This window comes from Bison bison, unplaced genomic scaffold, assembly GCF_000754665.1.
Source record: "Bison bison bison isolate TAMUID 2011002044 unplaced genomic scaffold, Bison_UMD1.0 scf7180017864382, whole genome shotgun sequence".
NCBI classification, from domain to species: domain Eukaryota; kingdom Metazoa; phylum Chordata; class Mammalia; order Artiodactyla; family Bovidae; genus Bison; species Bison bison.
The window spans coordinates 3480927-3506386 of NW_011494954.1; positions in this window are offsets into that span (position 1 = coordinate 3480927).

The window sequence follows — 25460 nt, forward strand, 5'->3', positions numbered from 1 at the left end:
ATCCCTGCCCCTGTAAGGCTAAATGTTCTACAATTTAATTAAAATTGTTTACCTACACAAAGGTGCATTGATATACTTTTATTTAAATATACATACTGTGAGCATTACCCCTGGAGAAAGAAATGGGAACCCACTCCAATATTCTTGCCAGGAGAACCCCATGGACAGAGAAGCCTGGCGGGTTACAGTCTATGGGGTTGTAAAGAGTTGGACATGATGTAGCAGTTGAACAACAACTATGAGCACTTACATGAACTTGAAAAATATAATCTCTTCTTTAAACACTACTTAGAAGATAATTTGGTTTTCTCAACTTTCCATATATTGCTTAAAAAGACAAGAAATTCATACTGGCATCATTTGGGTATTTCATCTCCTTTGTGCAGGACAATTTGCAGTACTTTCATATGCCCTTACCTAATGTAAAACCATGGATGTGAAAATTGGACTATAAAGAAAGCTGAGCACCAAAGAATTGATGCTTTTGAACTGTAGTATTGGAGAAGACTCTTGAGAGTCCCTTGGACCACAAGGAGATCCAATCAATCCGTCCTAAAGGAAATCAGTCCCGAATATTCACTGGCAGGACTGATGCTGAAGCGGAAACTCCAGTACTTTGGCCACCTGAAGCACATAACTGACTCATTGGAAAAGAACCTGATGCTGGGAAAGATTGAAGCCGGGAGGAGAAGGGGATGACAGAGGATGAGATGGTTGGATGGCCTCACCGACTTGATGGACATGAGTTTGAGCAAGCTCTGGGAGTTGGTGATGGACAGGGAAGCCTGGTGTGCTGCAGTCCATGGGGTTGCAGAGTCGGACATGACTGAGCTACTGAACTGAACTGAACTGAATGTAAAACCATAGAAACCATGCTCTTTTAAAACACACTCTTGATTTGTTTAAAGGCAAAAGCAAATGAGCTATTTTAATACTTGAGAAAAAAAATAGAAAGGAATCTTCAGTAGAAAGGAAGAAGTATTCTTTAATAAAGACTTGCTTATATGTAAAATGCATTTGTTTTTACCTATTTTTGTCCTATTTAAATTTCCAGCATTGTTTCCTGAACAATAAGATGTCTTTGTTATTATATACGGGCAGTTTCTATTTTCCATATTTAGTAAGCTAGATATTGCAAATTTTTGAGATAAATGAACCAGAAATTCTATTAGTTACTAATTTAAGAATTCATACATTTTGTTTTATCTGTCACCTTCACCTGCATACCTCATCATTCTGATGAATAATGCCTCAGAGGTCAGAAACATAGTGCTTTATTCTTTTATGTGCTAAAGTATGACATGTTTAGCATTGTGTGATCTTTTTTCTCAAGTAGATTTGCATGCATAGCTTGGAAGCTGAATAACTCTACATAAGCAAACATTTTTTTTTTTTACTTGTTAGGACAAGTAGAGTAAGAGACTTGCTCTTGCTCATCAAATCTCTATTTTCTTGAGAAGCAAGAATATAATGTTATTTCTTAGTATCCTTCTGTTTTCTTTACAAATCTCAGAAAAGGTAATTGGATTAATATGTACTCTTGCACTTGGACATAATATGATTTTATACATGAAGCATTATGTACATTCACCTTTCTTACAAAATAAATATACCAACTAGACATTAGTAATGCAAAACACATACAAGAATTGAGTCAAAGTAGAAATAAGGGTACAGCCATAAAATGGAGTTAAAACTCCAGTGCTTTATTCATCCAGGTTCTGGCCTGTTACCTGTTGCTTATGTGACCACATCATTCCAAAACCTGGTGCCTTAGAAAAATAATTTATTATTGTTTCTCACATTTTTGCTGGTTAATTGGGCTTCAGAGGGTACCTTTCACCCAGGGTTTCTCATGAAAATACAGTCAGATATTCACTGGTGCTACAGCCATCTGACATGGCTACCCACTACAATCTCCACAAGGGCTGCCAGCCAAGCATCATTCATGGTCTCTCCATGTTACTTGGGCTTTTCACATAGCATGGACTCTGGTGTCCTTGTGGCAGCATCTCCAAAGCAAACATTCCAACAGTCCCTGGTAGAGACTGAAAGGCTTCTTACCACCTGGCCTCTGAAAGTATAAAGTTTACTTCTACCAAAGTGGTCCACTCAGATTTAAGGGGTTGCAGAAATAGATCCATCTTTTAATTGAGTGACAAAGTCACATGCATAAAAGCATATGGAATAGGGAAATATTATTGAGGTCATTTTGGGAAACTATAATCTGCCATGACTTTTATGCTCTTGCTAACATCTATGTGTTGAGTTTCCCTGGTAGCTCAGCTGGAAAAGAATTCACCTGCAATGCAGGAGACTCCAGTTCAATTCCTGGGTCAGGAAGATCCATAGGAGAAGGGATAAGCTAACCACTCCAGTTTTCTTGAGCTTCCCTGGGTGCCTCAGCTGATAAAGAATCCACCTGGAATGCATGAGACCTGGGTTCAATTCCTGGGTTGGGAAGATCCCCAGGTTGGGAAGATTCCCTGAAGAAGGGAATGGCTACTCACTCCAGTATTCTGGCCTGGAGAATTCCATGGACTGTTTAGTCAATGGGATCACAAAGAGTTGGACATGACTGAGAGACTTTCACTTTCATGTGTTACGATAATATCTTTTCATTAGACAAAGCAATGAATTCAATAGGATTGCTTCCTGAAATATCCCTGAGTATAATCTGATGAAGTCACACCAAACAACAATTCATTAAGAGCAATAAAAGCCATAAAAGTACCAAATGACATGACTCAGATAACTATATTTTGTTCTTATATCTTGAATCCAGATATTATACTTGAGCCATGAAATTCCAGATGTTCAAACTGGATTTAGAAAAGGCAGAGGAACCAGAGATCAAATTGCCAATATTCATTGGATCATTGAAAAAGCAAGAGAGTTCCAGAAAAACATCCACTTCTCCTTTATTGATTATGCCAAAACCTTTGACTGTGTGGATCACAATAAACTGTGGAAAATTCTGAAAGAGATGGGAATACCATACCACCTTACCTGCTTCCTGAGAAATCTGTATGTAGGTCAAGAAGCAACAGTTAGAACTGGACATGTAACAAAAGACTGGTTCCATGTCAGGAAAGGAGTGTATCAAGATTGTATATTGTCACCCTGCTTATGTAACTTTTATGCAGAGTACATGATGCAAAATGCTGGGCTGGATGAAACACACTCTGGAATCAAGATTGCAGGGAGAAAAATCAATAACCTCAAACAACTGAGGATGAGATGGTTGGATGGCATCACCGACTCAATGGACTTGAGTTTGAGTAAGCTCTGGGAGTTGGTGATGGACAGGGAAGCATGGTGTGCTGCAGTCCATGGGATCTCAAATAGTCAGACACAACTGAACAACTGAATAGAACTGAACTGAAACCAGAAAGTGAAAAGTGAAAGTGAAGTCACGCAGTCGTGTCCAACTCTTCGTAACCCCATGGACTGTAGCCTATCAGGTTCCTCAGTTCATGGAATTTTCCAGGCAAGAGTACTGGAGTGGGTTGCCATTTCCTTCTCCACGGGATCTTCCCGACCCAGGGATCGAACCCAGGTCTCCCACATTGCAGGCAGACAGTTTACCATCTGAGCCACCAGGGAAGTACAATGAGTATTCTGATTAAAGTTAATAGGATCCTATTTTTAAAAATAAAATAATATAGGTATTCCATAAGTAAAACATTTTGTAAAAGCCTCCATGGTTCACCTATAACCACTAGCCAGCTCTACCACTGACTGAGTCAGCCTGTCAATTCTTTTTAAATACATGAATTACTGCTGTTTAAAAAAAAACACACACACAAACAAAAATGTTGATTTATGCTTAACACAGTTTCCCATACCTTTTTTTAAAAATTAGGGTATTCAGAGTTGTTTAGGGTTTTCCAATGAACCAGCTCTTTGCATCAGGAGGCCAGAGTATTGAAGTTTCAGCCTCAGTCCTTCCAATGAATATTCAGGCTTGATTTCCTCTAGGACTAACTGGTTTGACTTCTTTGAAGTCCAAGGGACTCTCAAGAGTCTTCTCCTGCACCACAATCAAAAGCATTAATTCTTCAGCACTCAGTCTTCTTTATGGTCCAACTCTCACATCCATACATGACTACTGTAAAAACCATAACTTTGACTATAGGAACTTTGTCTGCAAGGTGATGTCTCTGCTTTTTAATATACTGTCCAAGTTGGTCATAGCTTTCCTTCCAAGGAGTAAGCATCTTTTAATTTCATGGCAGCAGTCACTGTCTGAAGTGATTTGGGAGCCCAAAAATATAAAATCTGTCAGTTCTTCACATTTCCCCTTCTATTTGCCATGAAGTGATGGGACTGTGGTTTTTCCAGTGGTCATGTATGGATGTGAGAGTTGGACTGCAAAGAAAGCTGAGTGCCGAAGAATTGATGCTTTTGAACTGTGGTGTTGGAGAAGACTCTTGAGAGTCCCCTGGACTGCAAGGAGATCCAACCAATCTATTCTAAAAGAGATCAGCCCTGGGTGTTCCTTAGAAGGAATGATGCTAAAGCTGAAACTCCAGTACTTTGGCTACCTTATGCGAAGAGTTGACTCATTGGAAAAGACTCTGATGCTGGGAGGGATTGGAGGCAGGAGGAGAAGGGGACGACAGAGGATAAGATGGCTGGATGGCATCACCGACTTGATGGACATGAGTCTCAGTGAACTCCGGGAGTTGGTGATGGACAGGGAGGCCTGGCGTGCTGCAATTCATGGTGTCACAGAGTCGGACATGACTGAGAGACTGAACTGAACTGAACTGATGGGACTGTATGCCATAGTTTTGTGGGGTTTTTTTTTCCCAAATGTTGAGGGATTTTTTTTTTATGTCTTTTTAAAATAAATTTATTTATTTTAATTGGAGGCTAATTACTTTACAATATTGTATTAGTTTTGCCATACATTGACATGAATCCACCCCGGGTGTACATATGCTCCCCATCTTGAACCCTCCTCCCACCTCCCTCCTCATACCATCCCTCTGGGTCATCCCAGTGCACCAGCCCCAAGCATCCTGTATCCTGCATCGAACCTGAACTGGCAATTTGTTTCACATATGATAATATACATGTCTCAATGCCATTCTCCCAAATCATCCCACCCTCGCCCTCTCCCACAGAGTCCAAAAGACTGTTCTACACATCTGTGTCTCTTTTGCTGTCTTGCATACAGGGTTATCGTTACCATCTTTCTAAATTCCATATATATGTGTTAGTATACTGTATTGGTGTTTTTCTTTCTGGCTTACTTCACTCTGTGTAATAGGCTCCAGTTTCATCCACCTTATTAGAACTGATTCAAATGTATTCTTTTTAATGGCTGAGTAATACTCCATTGTATATATGTACCACTGCTTTCTTATCCATTCATCTGCTGATGGACATCTAGGTTGCTTCCATGTCCTGGCTATTATAAACAGTGCTGCGATGAACATTGGGGTACACGTGTCTCTTTCAATTCTGGTTTCCTTGGTGTGTATGCCCAGAAGTGGGATTGCTGGGTCAAATGCCAGTTCTATTTCCAATTTTTAAAGGAATCTCCACACTGTCATCCATAATGGCTAAGCCAGCATTTTCAGTCATGCAGGAGATGCAAGAGATGTGGGTTTGGTCCCTAGGTCAGGAAGATCCCCTGGAGGAGGAAATGACAAACCACTCCAGTATTCTTTCCTTGAAAACTCCATGGACAGAGGAGCCTGAAGACATGACAAAGTGACTGACCATAAACACATGTTTTTCTGTGAAAGCAATAACAAAAGAAGACTCAGTAGCTTTATTAAGTAACATACCAAGGGCATATATTACTTACGCAATGCTACAAATGATTGGGAAATTGAGAGCCCAGACAACTCCCTACCTGTGGTGTAGTGAGAATTAAAGTTCTCCCTGGCCAATATACAGACAAATATCAAGCTAAATGAACTTTACAAATACATTGATCTTAATACTAAATTTCAAGGTTATAAGTGTAAAATCCAAAGTCAGTGTGAAACCTACACATATTTTTCTTTCACTCAATAATTTTCATAGCAGTTTCAAGTTTAGAACATACTTAAAAATATTTAGTTCTCAAAAAAAAATCTTAAAAATTAGATGAATATATTTTTTTTTGCAAGACGGCACATAAGTTATTTTTTATTAGTCACAATTATCATTCTAAATTTAATCATTGTGGAACTAGTTACAATGTACTGTTTTCTAAACTAATGTGAATTAACTAATATTTAGTAAGTAAATGAATGCATATTCAAGTATTTTTTATTAAAGTATAGTTGATTTAAAATGTATTAATTTCTGCTGTACAGGAAAGTGATTCGGCTATACATATATGTATTTTTTCTTGCATTATTTTCTGTTATGGTTTATCATAAGATATTGAATATAGTTCCCAGTGCTATTCAGTAGGACCTTGTTGTTTACCCAATATTCAAGTATTTTTAAGGTTATATAATCATATCCAGTTCTGGCTCTGTTTTAGGCAGTTGATGCTATTTACAGAATAATATTTCTGCATAGTTCTCTGACTAGAAAGAAGACAAATATTTAATATGAGAAAAACTGGGAAGTTTACATATACAAGGAATCTATATCAAAAGTTTGATATATTTACTGAGACCAAACTTAACCTATGTCCTATTTTCTCTTTCCATGACAACCTGAGTCAAAAGATATGACCTAAAACAGATTGTACACTAAGATTGCATTTCATCTCACCCAGATCAAGTTGTGGAACTTTTTCAAAATGACAGATTCAAAAATAAAATGGGTGCTACCCAAGACATTAAAGAACTTTGAGTCTCTGATTCACTATGATAGTTTACAAAAGAGAAGGAGAAGTAATGAAGCTGGGTTTAAGTAAAAATGAATTTATGAATTAGAAAGGAAATTAAGGACATTTTTAAAGAAAAGTAATTTGCAAGGGTACCTCCCCAGAAGCTACACAAAATTCAAAAGGCATCTACCGAATCTGAAAACAGCATTCAATGATATCTTCCCTGTCTACCCTTTTAATGGGTGGTTTGTATGCAATATTTCCAAGTGCAATGAGAGTATTACTGACTACTGAATCAGACATAATCACCTGATAAACCAAGAAGGGGAAGCTGAAGATAATAGGGAAAGGGTGAAAAATCTGATGTTCAAAAAGTGTTTTTCTCCGAAACCACTCAAGCAACACAGCCCATGAACACTGCACGCATCATTACGAGGCCTTTGCCACAACGAACATCTCTCATTTTTAAAGAGAAAAGTACAACCACCAAAAAATTAGCCTGTTTCCTTTAGCACTCTGCCTCTAATAAGCTAAATCTCAAAGTGAGCAATAATTGCCTTCTGGTGGCACTACAGGTACTAGCATGTTTGAAATGAAGAAAGCTATTTTGGCTTTGGTTAAACTCATTTTTAAGAGGTGACATTCTAAAAGTATTGTATGCTAATGGAAACCAAAGAAAAGATCTGTAGACAGTAACCTGATCACTGAAAAACAGACACAAAAAAAATATTGATTTATAAGCAAGGGATGATAGTTAAATTTAACAGAATTGCCTCTCTTATTGAAAGAATGCGTCCCTGAGGGAAGAACATGTAAAACATTCTTGTTCCTACAGTGTTAAAGACAGACAACATCCTATAAAGATTAACATATAATAATACAGAAAACTGCAACAATTAAGTTATCTAAGTATAAAAATTGACCACTTTTAATATTTTCTTTATTAAAATGTTGGCTTTAAAATACTTAAACATATTGTAATTTACAACCTTCTTTCTGATTGGAAAGGAAAGACCTCAAGTTCTTCAAAAATCTGGTAAATATTGTCCCTACCATGTATATTTAAATTCTGTTTTATCTTTAAAATCCATATAATTTTATGTCCTGTGTGATGGGTAATGGAGAATTAGCCTTACCCAAAGAGAGGTCTGAATTTTGCTCTCAGCTCCTGGAAGATGGTCTCAAGGTCCCTGGGATGTGTGACCCAATGGGAGTGTCTTTGCTGGCCTAGGGGCTATGACCTTGACCATGTGATTTATAGTGGGATATTTGGGCCACACCACATTAGCTGTGACCTCTGAAGGAACTGGAGGCTAAAGTGTTAGTTCAGTCTTGGAGGGATGCTAGAGATTAAAGGTCAGCTGTGCAGGAAATACATAATCAAGCCAATAAAAACTCTGAACACCAAAGGCTCTGGTGAGCTTCTGTCCCTGGAATTTTCCAGGCAAGAATATTGGGATGGGCTGCCATTCCCTTCTCCAGGGATCTTCCTGACCCAGAGATCAAACCCTGGTCTCCTGCATTGCAGTAAAATTCCTTACCATCTGAGCCACCAGGAAATCCCATAGACACATAAATATAGCAACTGATTTTTGACAAAAACACAAGACAATGCAATGGAGAAAAAGCAATAATTTCAACAGAAATGTGTCCATGTTAAAAAATATGAAGAGGATAGAGACTAAAGGTCTTACACATACATTAAAAAAACTAAAATAGATCATAGACATAAATATAAATTGCTAAATTATAGCCCTTTGGCAAGAAAACATAGGAAAAAAATCTATACAACCTAGAGTTTAGATATATTAAAAGTAAAATTTATGAAAGAAAAATTGATAACTTCCACTTTTTTTTAATTAAGAACTCTTCTGCAATGACACTGTCAAGAGAATATAATGACAAGCCACACGCTGGGGAAAATATTTGCAAATTACATATCTGTTAAAGCATTTATACTCAAAATATACAAGAAGTCTAAAAGTCAACAGTAAAAACCAAACAATGAAATTTAAAAATGGGCAAAAGATCTGGACGCTTCACGAAAGCAGATATACACATGGCAAATAAGTGTATGAAAACATACTCAACACCCTTTGTCATTAGAGAAATGCAAATTAAATCAACGAGATAGCACCACAGGCTGATCAGCAGGACTGAAATATAAACAACAACAACAACAATAAAATGACAATATCCATTGCTGACAAGAATGTAGTGCAACAGAAACTCATTCACTGCCAGTAGGAATGCAATGCCACCACTCCAGAAGACAGCTTGGCAGTTTCTCACAAACTAAACACAGTCTTGTCATTTGATGCAGTAATCATGCTCCTAGATATTTACCCAACTGACTTGGAAATTAATGTCTACATCAGATCAGATCAGATCAGGTCAGTCACTCAGTCGTGTCCGACTCTTTGCGACCGCATGAATCGCAGCACTCCAGGCCTCCCTGTCCATCACCAACTCCCGGAGTTCACCCAGACCCACGTCCATCGAGTCAGTGATGCCATCCAGCCATCTCATCCTCTGTCGTCCCCTTCTCCTCTTGCCTATAATCCCTCCCAGCATCAGAGTCTTTTCCAATGAGTCAACTCTTCTCATGAGGTGGCCAAAGTACTGGAGTTTCAGCTTCAGCATCTGTCTTCCAAAAAAATCCCAGGGCTGATCTCCTTCAGAATGGACTGGTTGGATCTCCTTGCAGTCCAAGGGACTCTCAAGAGTCTTCTCCAACACCACAGTTCAAAAGCATCAATTCTTCAGTGCTCAGCCTTCTTCACAGTTCAACTCTCACATCCATACATGACCACAGGAAAAACCATAGCCTTGACTAGACAAACCTTTATTGGCGAAGTAACGTGTCTGCTTTTGAATATGCTATCTAGGTTGGTCATAACTTTCCTTCCAAGGAGTAAGTGTCTTCTAATTTCATGGCTGCAATCACCATCTGCAGTGATTTTGGAGCCCAGAAAAATAAAGTCTGACACTGTTTCCACTGTTTCCCCATCTATTTCCCATGAAGTGATGGGACCAGATGCCATGATCTTTGTTTTCTGAATGTTGAGCTTTAAGCCAACTTTTTCACTCTCCACTTTCAAAACCTGTACATATTATAGAAGCTTTATTCATAAAAAATAAAAATGTTAACAACCAAGATGTCCTTCAATAGGTGAATTAATAAACAAATAGTGGGATATCCATGAAATGAAATGCCATTTGGTGATTAAAAGTAATGTACTATAAAACCTGAAAAGACATGGATGAAGTTTAAATGCATATTACTAAGTGAAAGAAGGCAGTAGGAAAAAACTGTACATTGAATAATTTCATGTATATGACATTCTCAAAAAGTCAATATTTTAAAGAAAATAAACAGATCAGTGGTTGCCCGGGAGAGGCAAGGAAGTAGATCTATACATGGGGAAAAATAACAATAGATTTTTTAGTGCAGTGAAACTATACTGTAATAGTGGATACATGATATTGCACATTTGTCAGAAAATATAGAAAGATACAGCAAAAAAGTAAATCCTAAAGTATGCAGATTTTAAGAAATCACTTAGAAAGTTGAGGGATTCCAGAATGTAATGTGAAATATGGCAAAAGAATATAACTCTACAGCAAACGTAAGATACATCCTCACTGAAAGAAGGTGGGGTGAAGAATGCTAAGTGAAGTGACCTTGGAAATGAGTAGTCTATAGGACTAAAGGAGAAAAAAAGAAATGTACATCTGCACTCTATTCTAATTGATAAAATTGTTTCTTATGAGTGTATGGGTTAATAATTCTGAAATCACTATACATGTATACTGGAATTGAACAATTAAGTAAAAGTAAGGTGGAAGCTGACAGCCAAATGTCTCACTTTTGGAGTGAAAATTTTCAGTTAAACAAGCAGGAGTAGTTAAAATGATATATAAGGCAGTGCATTAAAATTGGTGATATCAGTATGAACTTTTAATATAGGTACAGATGATCACATATTGAAATGTGTGTATATGTGTTCACGGGCTGTGCACGTTTATATACATGGGTTGTATCTATTTAGATTGCTCTATCTATTTAATTGCTCTATCATTTGAGAGAGTTTAAAATGATAACCTGATAAACAATGAGCACATCTAACACTCAAATCTTGATTTTGAATATTATTCTCCAGTAAAAGGAACTGGGCTTCTTGAAGGAATGACTGTTCTAGGAATGGGGCAAGAGATATACAAGATGAGCCTGGGCTACTTGTAGTGCCAGAAAGTAAAGAAGTGCTCAATTTTTTTTTTAAGTGATGGAAACATATCAAAGGGTTAATGGAAAGAAACTCCCAATAGTCAAACCTAGAACACTAATCTTTGACAAAGAGATTGGGCTTCCCTAGTAACTCAGATGGTAAAGAATCTGCCTGCAAAGCAGGAGACCCAGGTTCAGTCCCTAGGTTGAGAAGATCCCCTGGAGAAAGGAATGCAACCCACTCCATATCCTTGCCTGGAGAATTCCATGAACAGAGGAGCCTGGCAGGCTACAGTCCACGCGGTCGCAAAAAGTTGGACACAACTGAGCGACTAACGCATACACTAGGGCTATACAATGCAGGAAAATTAGTCTTTTCAAAAAAATGGTACTGGAACAACTCTATATCCACATGCAAAAAAAAAAAAAAAAGAATCCACATGCAGACCTTTACCCCTCACAAAAATTCAAACTAGAGCTATGTAAATGTAAAGTGTTAAACCATGAAAGTCCTAGAAAACAACAAAGGAGAAACGTGAGTTGACCTTTGGTTTACCAGTGGCTTTTTAGGTAATACCAAAGTCATGATTCATGAAAGAAATAATTGGTAAGCTAGACTTTATTAAAATTTTAAAATTTCTGCTCTGAAAAAGGCAGTAGTAAGAGACTATGTACAGACTTGGGAAAAATATTTGCAAGACACATCTGATAAAAGACTTTTCTAAAGAATATAAAGAACTCTTAAAACTCAACAATAAGAAAATGAACAATTTGATTGAAGATATAGAAAAGACCTAGCAGATTCATCATCAAAAGATATGCATATGACAAAAAGCATATGAAAAAAAGCGCAATACCATAGGGCATTGCTGCTGCTGCTGCTGCTAAGTCACTTCAGTCGTGTCCGACTCTGTGCGACCCCATAGACAGCAGCCCACCAGGCTCCCCCGTCCCTGGGATTCTCCAGGCAAGAACACTGGAGTGGGTTGCCATTGCCTTCTCCGCCATAGGGCATTAGGGAAATGCAAATTAAAATAATAAGATACCACTATGAAAACTGCGCACATCCAGAAGACTGACAACACAAAATGCTGGTGAGGATATGGAGGGCCTTCATTCTTTGCTGGTCAGAATGTAAAATAGCACATCCACTTTGGATGACAGTTTGGTAGTTTTTTACAAAGCTAAACATATTCTTACCATACAACACTACAATCACACTGCTTAGTATTTACCTAATGAAGATGACAGCTTATGTCTACACAAAACAGTTGCACACAGGTATTTATACCATTTTTATCCATAATTGCTAAAACTTGGAAACAACCAAGATATCCTTCAGTAGGTGGGTGGATAACTAAACTGTGGTACATACAGACAGTGAAGTATTATTCAGTACTAAAGAGAAATGAGCTATCTGGTCATGAAAATACATGAAAGAAATTTAAATGTTTATTACTAAATGAAAGAAGCCAATCTGATCAAGCTACACACAGTTTGATTCCAACTACAGGACATTCTGGAAAAGGCAAAACTATGGAGGCGGTGAGAAGATCAGTGGTTGCCAGGGGTTAGCAGGAAGAAGGGATGAATATGCAGAACAGAGAGAATTTTTAGGATAGTAATACTATTCATATGGTGCCATAATGGTGGAGATATTTTGTAATGCATTTGTAAAAACTCAAAAAAATGGGGACTTTCCTGGTGGTCCCAGTGGTTAGGACTCTATGCTTCTACTACAGGGGGCTCAAGTTTAATCCCTGGACAGGGAACTAGGATCCTGCACTCCATGTGGTGAGGCCAATAAATAAATAAAGCATTTTTAAAAAACCTAAAGAATGTACAGCACCCAAAGTGAACCATGATGTAAAGAATGGACTTTGAGAGATAACCATGTACAAGTGTAGGTTCATTGTAACACATGTATCTCTCTGGGGTGTGATGTTGGTCATGGGAAAGGATGTGCATATGTCAGAGCAGAGGGTATGTGGGAACTCTGCATTTTCCATTAAACTTTATGGTGAACCTGAAACTTTCTTTTGAAATGAACTTTATTAAATCAGTACTTAAAGTATTGAGTTATAGCCCAAAGTACAAAATAAATATCCATGGGTCAAGATGGATATAAATAAATAAATAAGTGGGGGAGAGTAAGCCAATCTTCCACAAAATAACAATGCATGTAATATCATCACTTAAGAATGTGGGCCTTAATTCCCCTACTTAATTATAGATGGTAGCAATGTGACCACCTTCCAAAGAGTACACTATAGAAAAGAGGAAAAAGTGAGTAAGTCTGGAGAAAACTGACAAGCACTGCCTCAGTCAGATGATCTAGATCAACATCTGAAGTGATAAGTCACCCTGCCAGATGTGGCTTATGTCTTGATAGAATAAGAATGTAAATTTTGTTCTGTGATCCTCCTTCCCAAAGTCCATGAAAAAGTGAAAGTGAAAGTCGCTCTGTTGTGTCCAACTCTTTATGACCCCATGGACTAGATGGTCCATGGCATTCTTCAGGCCAGAGTACTGGAGTGGGTAGCCTTTCCCTTCTCCAGGAGATCTTCCCAACCCAGGGAACGAACTCAGGTCTTCCTCACTGCAGGTGGATCTTTTCCAGCTGAGCCACAGGGGAGCCCATAATCCCAGTCTAATAATGAGGAAAACATAGAACGTAGTCACACGCCAAGTGGAAAACATTCCACAGAAATTCCTCAAAATTGTCAAAGTCATCAAAAACATGGAAAATCTGATCCATTGACATAGTCATTGGAGCTAAGGAGACCATAAATAAATAGAATTATGGTGCCCTCAATGGAATTCTGGAATAGAAAAAGGATATTAAATAAAAACTAAGGAAATCTGAATTACAAACTGTATATAATAAATTTGCATCAGTGTTTGTTCACTGATTGTGACAAATGTATTGGCTTTGGGTATTTAGGAACTCTGTACTATCTTCACAATTTTTCTGTAAATCAAAAAATTTTCTTTGAAAATAGAAAATATTCTTTTAAACATTTAATATGTTTAAAAATTCACCTTGAAATATAATTAAATTCTCATATTAGAAATTGAAAATATATTTGCAAATGGAAAAGATATGCTTTGCATTTTTTAATTTACATGCTGTACCCACAATGAAATGTTTACTTTCAAATACACAGCATTACCTGGTGCTGATAAAGTTCTGTACCATCACTCAAATAACTTCTGAGAACAGAAGATAACCTCCATGTTTGACCTGAAATAAAACTGACCACATTAACATCTACCTAACAGAATATGTAATTGCCCTGTCTGACCAATCTCTTTAAGGTTTTGACCCTGACGACCAACACTAAATTAAAATGCTAGAATAGAGCAAGAGTGGCTTGTGGCTCTGGGGCATGGAATCAAAAGATGCTGGATGTTTTCTAAGGTCAGAAAAAAATGAAGATCCAAGCTAATAGAATGAACAATCAAAGAAGATGGGCAAGGTGGTAAAACAATTTCTGAGGCAACAGGATTTCAAAAGGGAAATGGCAAATTATAGGAGGGGCTTTTGCGAGTCCAGATACAAAATAAGGGCTCTATATTGTGGGTGCTTTTAGTGTCACCTGCCCTCGTATTTGGAGAGCACTATCAACGATAATGAGTCTGATCCAGCTAGGACAACAGTTCCTATATTCCTTAGCTTTCAAAATCTAGCTTGAGATATGAATATAGCAATTTTGAGAACTGAAAGAATGAAGAGGATGCAGTCCTTATTAAGTAATCCTATGTGAGAATCCCTCATTAAGCCCTTGTGGAAGAAGCCCCACATTAAGAGAACCACCAACAGAGAAAACTGATTATACCAATGTCTCTGTCCCTACTACGGATACCCTCTGATATTTTTCTGACTTCCTGGACTATTTAAACATGTTTCTCTGATTCATCTCATTGATTTCTCATTTCTCACGTTCAGACTCACCTCCACACCCATTTCTGGCTCCTTGCCCTATAGTATGAGTCTATTCTGACCCAATATGCAATTGTGTTCCCCAATCTTCAGTCTGGGCTGAACTATTCCTTTTGTAGCCCTATATAGAATCCAAGAGCTTCCCAAGTGGTGCTATGGTAAAGAATTCATCTTCCAATGTAGGAAATGCAAGAGACCCAGGGTTCAATCCTTAGGTTGGGAAGATCCCCTGAAGTCGAAAATGCAACTCCACTCCAGAATTTTTCCCTGGAAAATTCAATGGACAGAAGATCCTGGGTGGGTTACAGTCCATAGGGCCACAAAGAGTAGGACACGACTGAGAAACTGAGCACATTACACATTGCACACAGAATCCAAGACACCAGCACAGAGTATAAATACCTCTCAGGGGCTTTACCCTATAACATACTCCTTTGCTACGATTTTAACATTCTAGCCTACTCTTCATTTCAAGAATGTGTATACAATTTGATAGTATACAAAAACATTTGCACACATATTTATTCATCTGACTCTTTCACAGACTCAATGTAATAGTCAAATAATAGTTCCCCAATGTTAGAAATAAGTTCTAGGAATGTTCAGTTCAGTCACTCAGTCATGTCCGACTTTGCAACCCATGAATTGCAGCACACTAGGCCTCCCTGTCCATCATCAACTCCCGGAGTTCACTCAGACATCCATCGAGTCAGTGATGCCATCCAGCCATCTCATCCTCTGTCGTCCCCTTCTCCTCCTGCCCCCAATCCCTCCCAGCATCAGAGTCTTTTCCAATGAGTCAACTCTTCGCATGAGGTGGCCAAAGTACTGGAGTTTCAGCTTTAGCATCATTCCTTCCAAAGAAATGTTACTTGCTCTAAATCCCAGTTACTGACTGAGATTTTGAGTATTAAACCAAAAGTACACACAGCAGGTACAACATGTTCTGTTAGTCTAGTTTAAGACCTATGATTGACAAGACTAGTGTGAAAAATCTAAGATCACAAATATGCCACATGAAAACAAATTTTTTCCACTGTTATTCTTGAAAACTATATTTCTATACTAATGAGTAACACTTGAAAATCTCTCAAAATAAGCTTCTTTTCTCCACTGTCCCTCACTAAAAACTATAGTCATTTTTTGGAATTATTTGGATTAGTCATTTATAGGAAGCAAGAATTTATACTTAATCCCCAATTATAACTGGTCATACAATTATGCTATTTATTTTCCACCATTTCTACATGCTTTTCATGTTTTCTGCCAGACTCTCTGGTCACGGCATCATGGGATTGTTACTCATGCCTTCATCTAAAACATGATCATGACAACAAATTTACCACTTGGAGTATAAAATTTTCAAATAGAATACATTTTAACACCCTCTTATTAGTCTTTATCTAAATCTAAACTTTGCAGACCATTCAAGACCCCAATAAATTATCCTGCTTTGAAATTCATTTTGAACTCCCTCCTATATATTCCAATCATCAATTTCTTGTTATCCCAAGTAGGTGCTGATCACTAAACTTTCTATCCCTGGATTTTATTTTATAGTTCTCTCCTTTAATTAATATCTTTCATCAACTTTAAGATCTCAAAATGCACCTCTTTTAAATAATGTATTTGATTGTCTTTACACTATCAGTCAAATCCCTCTCTGACAATCTTATTTTCAGAATACATTTTTCATCTGGAGTGATCATGTTTCAGATGTCAGGGGAAAATATGTTCTGTCCTCTTCCAAAACCCATGTTGAGCACTGAGAGCATGGATTATGCTCTAATTGTTTATGGCTTCATTACAAGCCAACCAAAGTTCATAGTGGTCATAACACCTGATTTTTTTTTTTTTATTGTGCCATCTAATGTGGGGAGTCAGAAATTCTACCAGGACATAGTGGTGCGGCTTGTCTTTTCTCCTGTATGTCTAGAGCCTCTTCTGTGAGTGATACAAATGGCTGGGAACTGAAACAGCTGGAGCTGTAGCATATACTTCCAAGACAGTTCATTTACTCACATGTCTGGTTCCTGGGCTGGGATGACTGAAAGGCTGAGCTTAGCTAGAACTGCTGATAAGAACTTCTACACATAGCCAAACCAGTGTGTCTCCTGGGCTTTAAGAAGGATCATCCCAAGCACAGCATTCCAAGAGACCATGGCAGAAACACAATACTGCTTTTAACCTGGCTTCAGAAGCCCTGCAGCATCACTTTTGCCATTTTTTGTTAGTTATAATCCAGATTTAGGGGCAGACAGAGGAGTTAGGCCTCACCTCTTGATCAGAAGGTGGTTAAGATACTATTGAAGAAAACATGTGAGGTAGATTTGTTGCAACCATCTTTGTAGGTTAAAGTATTAAAAATTATCACAAGGCAAAAATAAATTTTGTTCGGATGGCATTCCATGTCAGGATATATACTGCTTACCTCATTGTTTCCAATAATCTCCACTTTTAGGTCATAATTGTAGTCATATATTGAATGTCCAACATCACTTTCCATCTGAGAATTCTTCCTTCAATACCTGTATTCTTGCAGTGCTATTACACGGGGTGCCAAACACACTTAGGCCACTGAAGGTGAGGGAGTCAGAGAGGAAAGGGACATTATCTTCCAGGCTAATCAAAAAACCAAGCTAATCATAAAACCCAACTTTGCAAATCATTCCTGAGAACTACATGTCTTGCTGGACCAGTCAGTGTTTTCTGAGGACAAACATTAGAGAGATAATATCTATGGGGCTTCCCTGGTGACTCTGCATGCAATATGGGAGATGTGGGTTCAATCCTTGGGTCGAGGAGATCTTCTGGCATAGGAAATGGCAACCCACTCCAGTATTCTTGCCTGGAGAATTCCATGGACAGAGGAGCATGGTGGGTTCCATTGGGTCATAGAGTCAGAAAAGACTGGGTGACTAACACTTTCACTTTCAGTTACCTCCTCTAGTGCTATTATACTGGAAACAGGGATAACTGGTCCCTCCAGAAGCCTCCTTAAAAACCACATGTGAAAAGCTCATCATGAGTAGAAAAAAATTAAAATGACACACAGCAAGAAGCAGAGTTGAGGGATGACGATAAAGGCCTGATAACCTTACTAGAGCCCTGGATTTTAATGTGCGTGAATCTAGATCTACCCCTGATTTCCAGGTTACCCAGACCAGTGAGTTACTTTTTTTACGGTATTTAAATTGAATTTCCAGTACCTGTGCTGACAAAACCCTTCTGATTTGAATAATATTCACCTACTATGTAACCTATGTATAAGAATGTGTGTGTGTGTCCATGTGTGTCTATATGCACTTAATCACTCAGTTGTGTCTGAAACTTTTGCAAACCCATGGACTATAGTCTCCCAGGCTACTCCATCCACAGGATTTTCCAGGCAAGAATATTGTAGTCCATTGCCATTTCTTTCTCCAGGGGATCTTCTCACCCAGGAATTGAACCCAAGTCTCTTGTGTCTCCTGCATTGGCAGGTAGATTCTTTACCACTGTGCCACCAAGGAAGCCCAATGTATAAGAATACTTGAAAGAAAATCTTTAACAAGGAATAGCATTCAATAGAAAATGTTAATGTGAAATGAAACACTTAGAGTAAAAGAAATTCTGATATAGATGACCAAGGCACAAATTAACAAAACAATTTTGAATGCAACAACATGAATTACAATGTCAATTTGTCCACTCAGAAACTGGTAAGAAATCTTGGCAAGGAAAGTCAAAAGAAAAATTTTGACTTTCCTTGCCAACTGGAGAAAAGGGAACCCTCTTACACTGTTGGTGGGAATGCAAACTAGTACAGCCACTATGGAGAACAGTGTGGAGATTCCTTAAAAAACTGGAAATAGAACTGCCTTATGATCCAGCAATCCCACTGCGGGGCATACACACCAAAGAAACCAGAATTGAAAGAGACACATGTACCCCAGTGTTCATCGCAGCACTGTTTATAATAGCCAGGACATGGAAGCAACCTAGATGTCCATCAGCAGATGGATGGATAAGAAAGCCGTGGTACATATACACAATGGAATATTACTCAGCCATTAAAAAGAATACATGTGAATCAGTTCTAATGAGGTGGATGAAACTGGAGCCTATTATACAGACTGAAGTAAGCCAGAAAGGAAAACACCAATACAGTATACTAACACATGCATATGGAATTTAGAAAGATGGTAACAATAACTCTGTATGCGAGACAGCAAAAGAGACACAGATGTATAGAACAGTCTTTTGGACTCTGTGGGAGAGGGAGGGTGGGATGATTTTGGAGAATGGCATTGAAACATGTATAATATCATATAAGAAATGAATCTCCAGTCCAGGTTCGATGCAGGATACAGGATGCTTGGGGCTGGTGCACTGGGATGACCCAGAGGGATAGTACAGGGAGGGAGAAGGGAGAGGGGTTCAGGATGGGGATCACATGTACACCTGTGGCAGATTCATGTTGATATATGGCAAAACCAATACAATATTGTAAAGTAAAAAATAATAATAATAATATGTTCCATATACCCATCTCTGTAGATATTTTAGTATTTTGTACTTTAGATTTTGTGAACATTGTTGTATCTGTTCCCAAAAGCCAATAAAATTTTAAATTGAGGGAAAAAATTTTTTTTGAATTAATTAAACCTAGGTTACTTTTTATTTACTCATGTCACAGGTCTATTGTTCAATTTTCCTATACCAGGTAGAAATTTCACTCCATAGCATTTGGTACTAGAAGAACCAATATTTGCTTTACTGTCCTCATTACTGAGACTTTTTAATTGCTTGCTCTCAAATGATCAGATTACTTTCTTTACTAGGCAATGTGGCTGTAATACTGAACAATATGTACACATTCCTTTATATTTTTATGGATGTTTTACATTCAGTCAGGATGCTCTATAGCATATTTTATCTTCATTTTTCAACACTTCTTCATTCTAACCTGAGTGATCTTTCAACAAATGTTTAGTGAGTACATACCATACGCCAGCTACTGTGTTAAACACAGAAGTGACAAAGTTGTGCAGAATAAATTCCATGTCATCCAGTCTGCAGGTTGGAGTGATGGGCATGGATGTTACTTCTGCTTCAGTAAAACTGAACTCCAGATCACATTATAAATGTCTTCATTCCCATGCTTTGGTTTAAGCCATGTTCTATGTCCTAATACCTTTTTTTCCCTATTTCTTTTCTCAACCTCATTCAAAGAACTTTTTAGTTTCTAGACTTGAATAAGATCAAGATTTCTTTTTGAGGTTCATTGGTGAAGAAATATTTTTAAAATCCTTTCTTTAGTTAAAGGGCTTCCCAGGTGGTACTAGTGGTAAAGAACCCATCTGTCAATGCTGGAGACACAAGAGACACAGGTTCGATCCTTGGGTTGGACAGATTCCCTGGAGAAGGGAATGGCAACTCACTCCAGTATTCTTGCCTAGAAAATCCCATAGACAGAGGAGCCTGATGGGTTACAGTCCATGGGGTCACAAAGAGTCAGACACAACTGAAGCAACATAAAGAATCACTAATCAATGGCAGAAAACAAAGAAGAAGTAAAGAGCCTCTTGATGAAACTGAAAGAGGAGAGTGAAAAAGCTGGCTTAAAATTCAACATTCAGAAAACTAAGATCATGACATCTAGTCCCATCACTTCACTGCAAATAGATGGGGAAACTGTGGAAACAGTGACAGACTTTATTTGGGGGGGCTCCAAAATCACTGCAGGTGGTGACTGCAGCCATAAAATTAAAAGACATTTGCTCCTTGGAAGAAAAGTTTTGACCAACCTACACAACATATTAAAAATCAGAGACATTACTTTGCTGACAAAGGTCCATTTAGTCAAAGCTATGGTTTTTCCAGTAGCCATGTATGGATGTGAGATTTGGACTATAAAGAAAGCTGAGCACTGAGGAATTGATGCTTTTGAACTGTGGTGTTGGATAAGACTTTTGAGAGTCCCCTGGACTGCAAGGAGTTTCAACCAGGCAATCCTAAAGGAAATCAGCCCTGAATATTCATTAGAAGGGCTGATGCTGAAGCTGAAACTCCAACACTTTGGCCACCTGGTGTGAAAAAGTGACTCATTGGAAAAGACCCTGATGCTGGGAAATATTGAAGGCAGGAGGCGAAGTGGTCGACAGAGGATGAGATGGTTGGATGGGATCATCAACTCAATGGACATGAGTTTGAGTAAACTGGGAGTTGGTGATGGACAGGGAGGCCTGGTGTGCTGCAGTCCATGGGGTCACAAAGAGTCGGACATGACTGAGTGACTGAACTGAACTGAATCAATGATTAATTCATGAAAAACAGGTTTCCCGTTGACCAAATCCGTGATATTTTCTGAGTAAAATTACTAATCATCACTCCTGTAGGAATCATTTAGGGAACTTCCTGTTTAACAGTTGCCTATTCTGTTTTACTGTGAAGAAGGCTGAGTGCTGAAGAATTGATGCTTTTGAACTATGGTGTTGGAGAAGACTCTTGAGAGTCCCTTGGACTGCAAGGAGATCCAACCAGTCCATTCTGAAGGAGATCAGCCCTGAGATTTCTTTGGAAGGAATGATGCTAAAGCTGAAACTCCAGTACTTTGGCCACCTCAAGAGAAGAGTTGACTCATTGGAAAAGACTCTGATGTTTGGAGGGATTGAGGGCAGGAGGAGAAGGGGACGACAGAGGATGAGATGGTTGGATGGCATCATCGACGTGATAGATGTGAGTCTGAGTGAACTCCGGGAGTTGGTGATGGACAGGGAGGCCTGGTGTGCTGCGATTCATGGGGTCGCAAAGAGTCGGACACGACTGAGCGACTGAACTGAACTGAACTGATTCTGTTTTACATTGTCTACATAATGGTCATTTGAGCACTGTTTAGGTGTCTAGAACTGGATTGGGCACTATGTCACACAACCACAGTAGTATATGCCCCTATTAAGCCGAAGGACAGTACTAAGCAATACAACATAGAGACACCAATTAGAAAACAAATTATTGTGTAAAAAACACATGAAATAAAGAAACTGAATAAGAAGTCATAAATAATAGGACATAATATTTATAATGTTCAAGAAGATAACAAAAACAGAGGATCAACATAGGACAAAATCCTCAGAATAAAGGTGATAGAACCTGATCCTTGTAGAATGAGTGCTGGGGGTGGTGGTTTAGTTGATAAGTCATCTCCAACTCTTTGCCATCCCATGGACTGTAACCTGCCAGGCTCCTCTGTCCATGGGATTTCCCATGCAAGAATACTGGAGTGGATAGCCATGCCCTCCACCAGGGGATCTTCCCAATCCAGGGATCGAACCTGTGTCTCCTATGTCTCCTGATAGGAAGAAGGATTCTTCACCACTAAGCCACCTGGGAAGCCTGTAGAACAAGTGTGCTGTGCTGTGCCTAGTTGCTCAGTCGTGTCCGACTCTTTGCACCCCACAGACTGAAGTCCACCAGGCTCCTCTGTCCATGGGATTCTCCAGGCAAGAATACTGGAGTGGGTTGTCATGCCCTCCTCCAGAGATCTTCCCAACCCAGGGGTCAAACCCAGGTCTCCTGCACTGCAAGCAGATTCTTTACCATCTGAGCCACCAGGGAAAGGTGTAAATAGAGGAAATGAATGAGGTGCATGGCTTTTGTGGAATAAGCATTTTGGACTAGGGTGTCAAGATGGGACCACACACAGTCCCACCTTGGCAGTGAGCACTGGCCTCCCTAGGGCAGTTAGCACACATTAGAGTAGTCAACAATAAAGTTGAAAAGTTAGGGAAGCATCCTGTTATCAGGGAAATTGAAATCCAGAGAAACTTTAAACATTTTTATGGTCATAGCAGAGAATCACTTTAGGTTCTTGAACAGGAAAGTTACAGGTACCCTCAGCCAGAGGCGCTGGTTCAGGAAGAAAAGATAGACAATTCTTGGCACTGAACTGATAACTAACTGGGTCAGAGTGGGTACCCAGCCCAGGGATAAAGACTACCCAGTGTGAATAATGATGATTATTATAAGTTAAAGCAATCAGATCGATTGCATAAGGGACAGTTCAATGGAAAGGAAGAGTTAAAAAGAGGAAATCTGTAGCCAAATCACATTATGAAATCACAGTCCTAAGAGTGGACAAGAGTCTCCTTGTATGTAAGGCAATCAGAGCAAAACTCCATTCTTTGGCTCTGGAAGCCTAATTAACACAATGGCATCATGAAAGTGATACTTGAGGAATGTTTATCAGGCAGCACTGCTGAATTTTGCCCCAGGTAACAGAAAAGCAAAGAGAAACACTAGGAATATATTACAAAATGTAAGCAAGATAGACTGGGGAGCAGGAGAGCTTGAGACTAAGGTAATAGAGGTGAGAATAAAGAAATATGAATGTGATGAACTGACTAGCATCAGAGCCAGTTCTCTAATTGATCCATAGATAATTAGATAAACATTTGTGTGGGGGATAATAAGTAAGGCTTATGTTCCAATTTTTAACAAGTGAGAGTCAGTTTTCTTTAGTTTCCTCTTTTGATTCCCTTCCTCCCTCCCTTCCTTCCTTCTTTTTTTCCTTTCTTTCCTTTCTGTAATATAAAGAACGTATTAGTTGAACCAGTAGCCTTCAATCAGGCAATCAAACTAACTTGGATAACTTTGCCTATTTGACCCGAGGAAAACAAGAGTCAGCTTATCAGCAATCAAAGAAAGACTTTCTCATAAGCTTAAGAGTTTTTCAAAATAATTAACTCACAATGGACAAAAAAAAAAAAGTGTTATCACCCACAGTAATACTCAGGTTCTAAACACAACCTCAACAATGGCTTAAAATCTGAAGAGTAGCTTGGGGGCCTGTGCTCTTCTATTTTCAGTGCTGAATTTTCAGATCTGTGTACCGTTTGGCAGAGTGACTACCATGTAAATTCCCCTGTGACTCCAATGAGCTATAAACCTGCTCATTGCAGCTGGCTTTATGCTTAGCACTGTTACCAGGGAGCTTTGAGGCGGGGGATATATATATATACACACACACACACTGCCTGTATTCCCTGACACAAAAACTCTCTCCACCCCTTACCACATATTCACATGGTCCACACCCTCACGTTCATGGCTTCATTTGGAACTTGCAACTGCCTACCTTGAGAGCATTCCCCATCTCCTTTTTCCCTGCTGTACTTGTCTCTCATTTCTCACCTTCAAACATAGTAAAAATTTTTGCTTGTATAGCTTACTTTCATATTATAAAATTTACATTTATATTATAGTAGATTTCCTTTTAAGAACCAAATTAGGTAATTACTATGAGCAGAGCATACCACAATGTAAATGCTCAATAAATGTCAGCTAATTGCCAGGTTTCCCAGGTGGCTCAGTGCTAAAGAATCCACCTGCCAAGCAGGAGATGAAGGCCTGGTTTCTGGGTGGGGAAGATCCCCTGGAGAGGCAAATGACAACCACTCCAGTATTCTTGCCTGGGAAATCCCACGGACAGAGGAACCCAGCAGGCTACAATCCACAGAATTGCCAGAACAGCAGCAGCAGTTTCTGCCTCCTCTGTAGCAGTCAAGACAGACTAGGTTTGCTGTAGTAACAAATAAAACTTAAGCATCCAAGGACCAGGCTGAAAGAGAAATCACCTTCTCAAATAGTGCAAGTCACAACGATAAGAAGAAAAGCTAGAGCTCTGGGGCGGGGTGGGGGGCGGCGGGGGTCATACATTGGTGATTAAATATTTGGGCAAGAAATTACACACTTCACTTCCATGCAGAACTTATTGTCTCAAATTAACCACATGATCCCACCCAACTACAGAAAGACAGAAAGGGCACTTAATGCATTTGGAAAGAGAAAGGAATGGAATTTTTTAACAAATAGTACTAATAACAGGGCTTACCTGGTGGCTCAGATGGTAAAGAATCTGCCTGTAGTGCGGCAGACCTGGGTAGGGAAGATCCCCTGGAGGAGGGCATGGCAACCCACTCCAATATTTTTGCCTGGAGAATCCCCATGGACAGAGGAGCCTGGTGGGCTACAGTCCATGGGGGTCACAAAGAGTTGGACACGACTGAGGGACTAAACACAGCACACTAATAATAACCACATCTCCAAATTCAACCTATTTGAGTCTTTTTTAGTCTACTTTTTATGCTACTTTTATATCCCATTTTCCCTGAACCACCATTTCTAGAGCTATGCTTTAGCTGATAGTTTGCTTGGACTGTGGCAATAATCTAACTGGTTTTACCAGCGTGGTTTCACTCCCACTCTCTCACATCATATGTCAAAGTGATGGTATGGTCCTAATAGTGTCACTTCCACCTCCAAAAGCTTTTGACAAAAGTCAGCTTAATATAGTAGTTAATAGTCTTGGCTCTGGAGTCATATCAAGATTCAGACAGATATGCTATCAGCCAGATAGGTGACTTTGGGAATATTACTTCAATTTTCTTCTAAGTCTCAGTGAGGTTTTGAGGATTAAGTAAGATAATGTTTGTAAATTGTATATTTACCCACTATTAAACTTG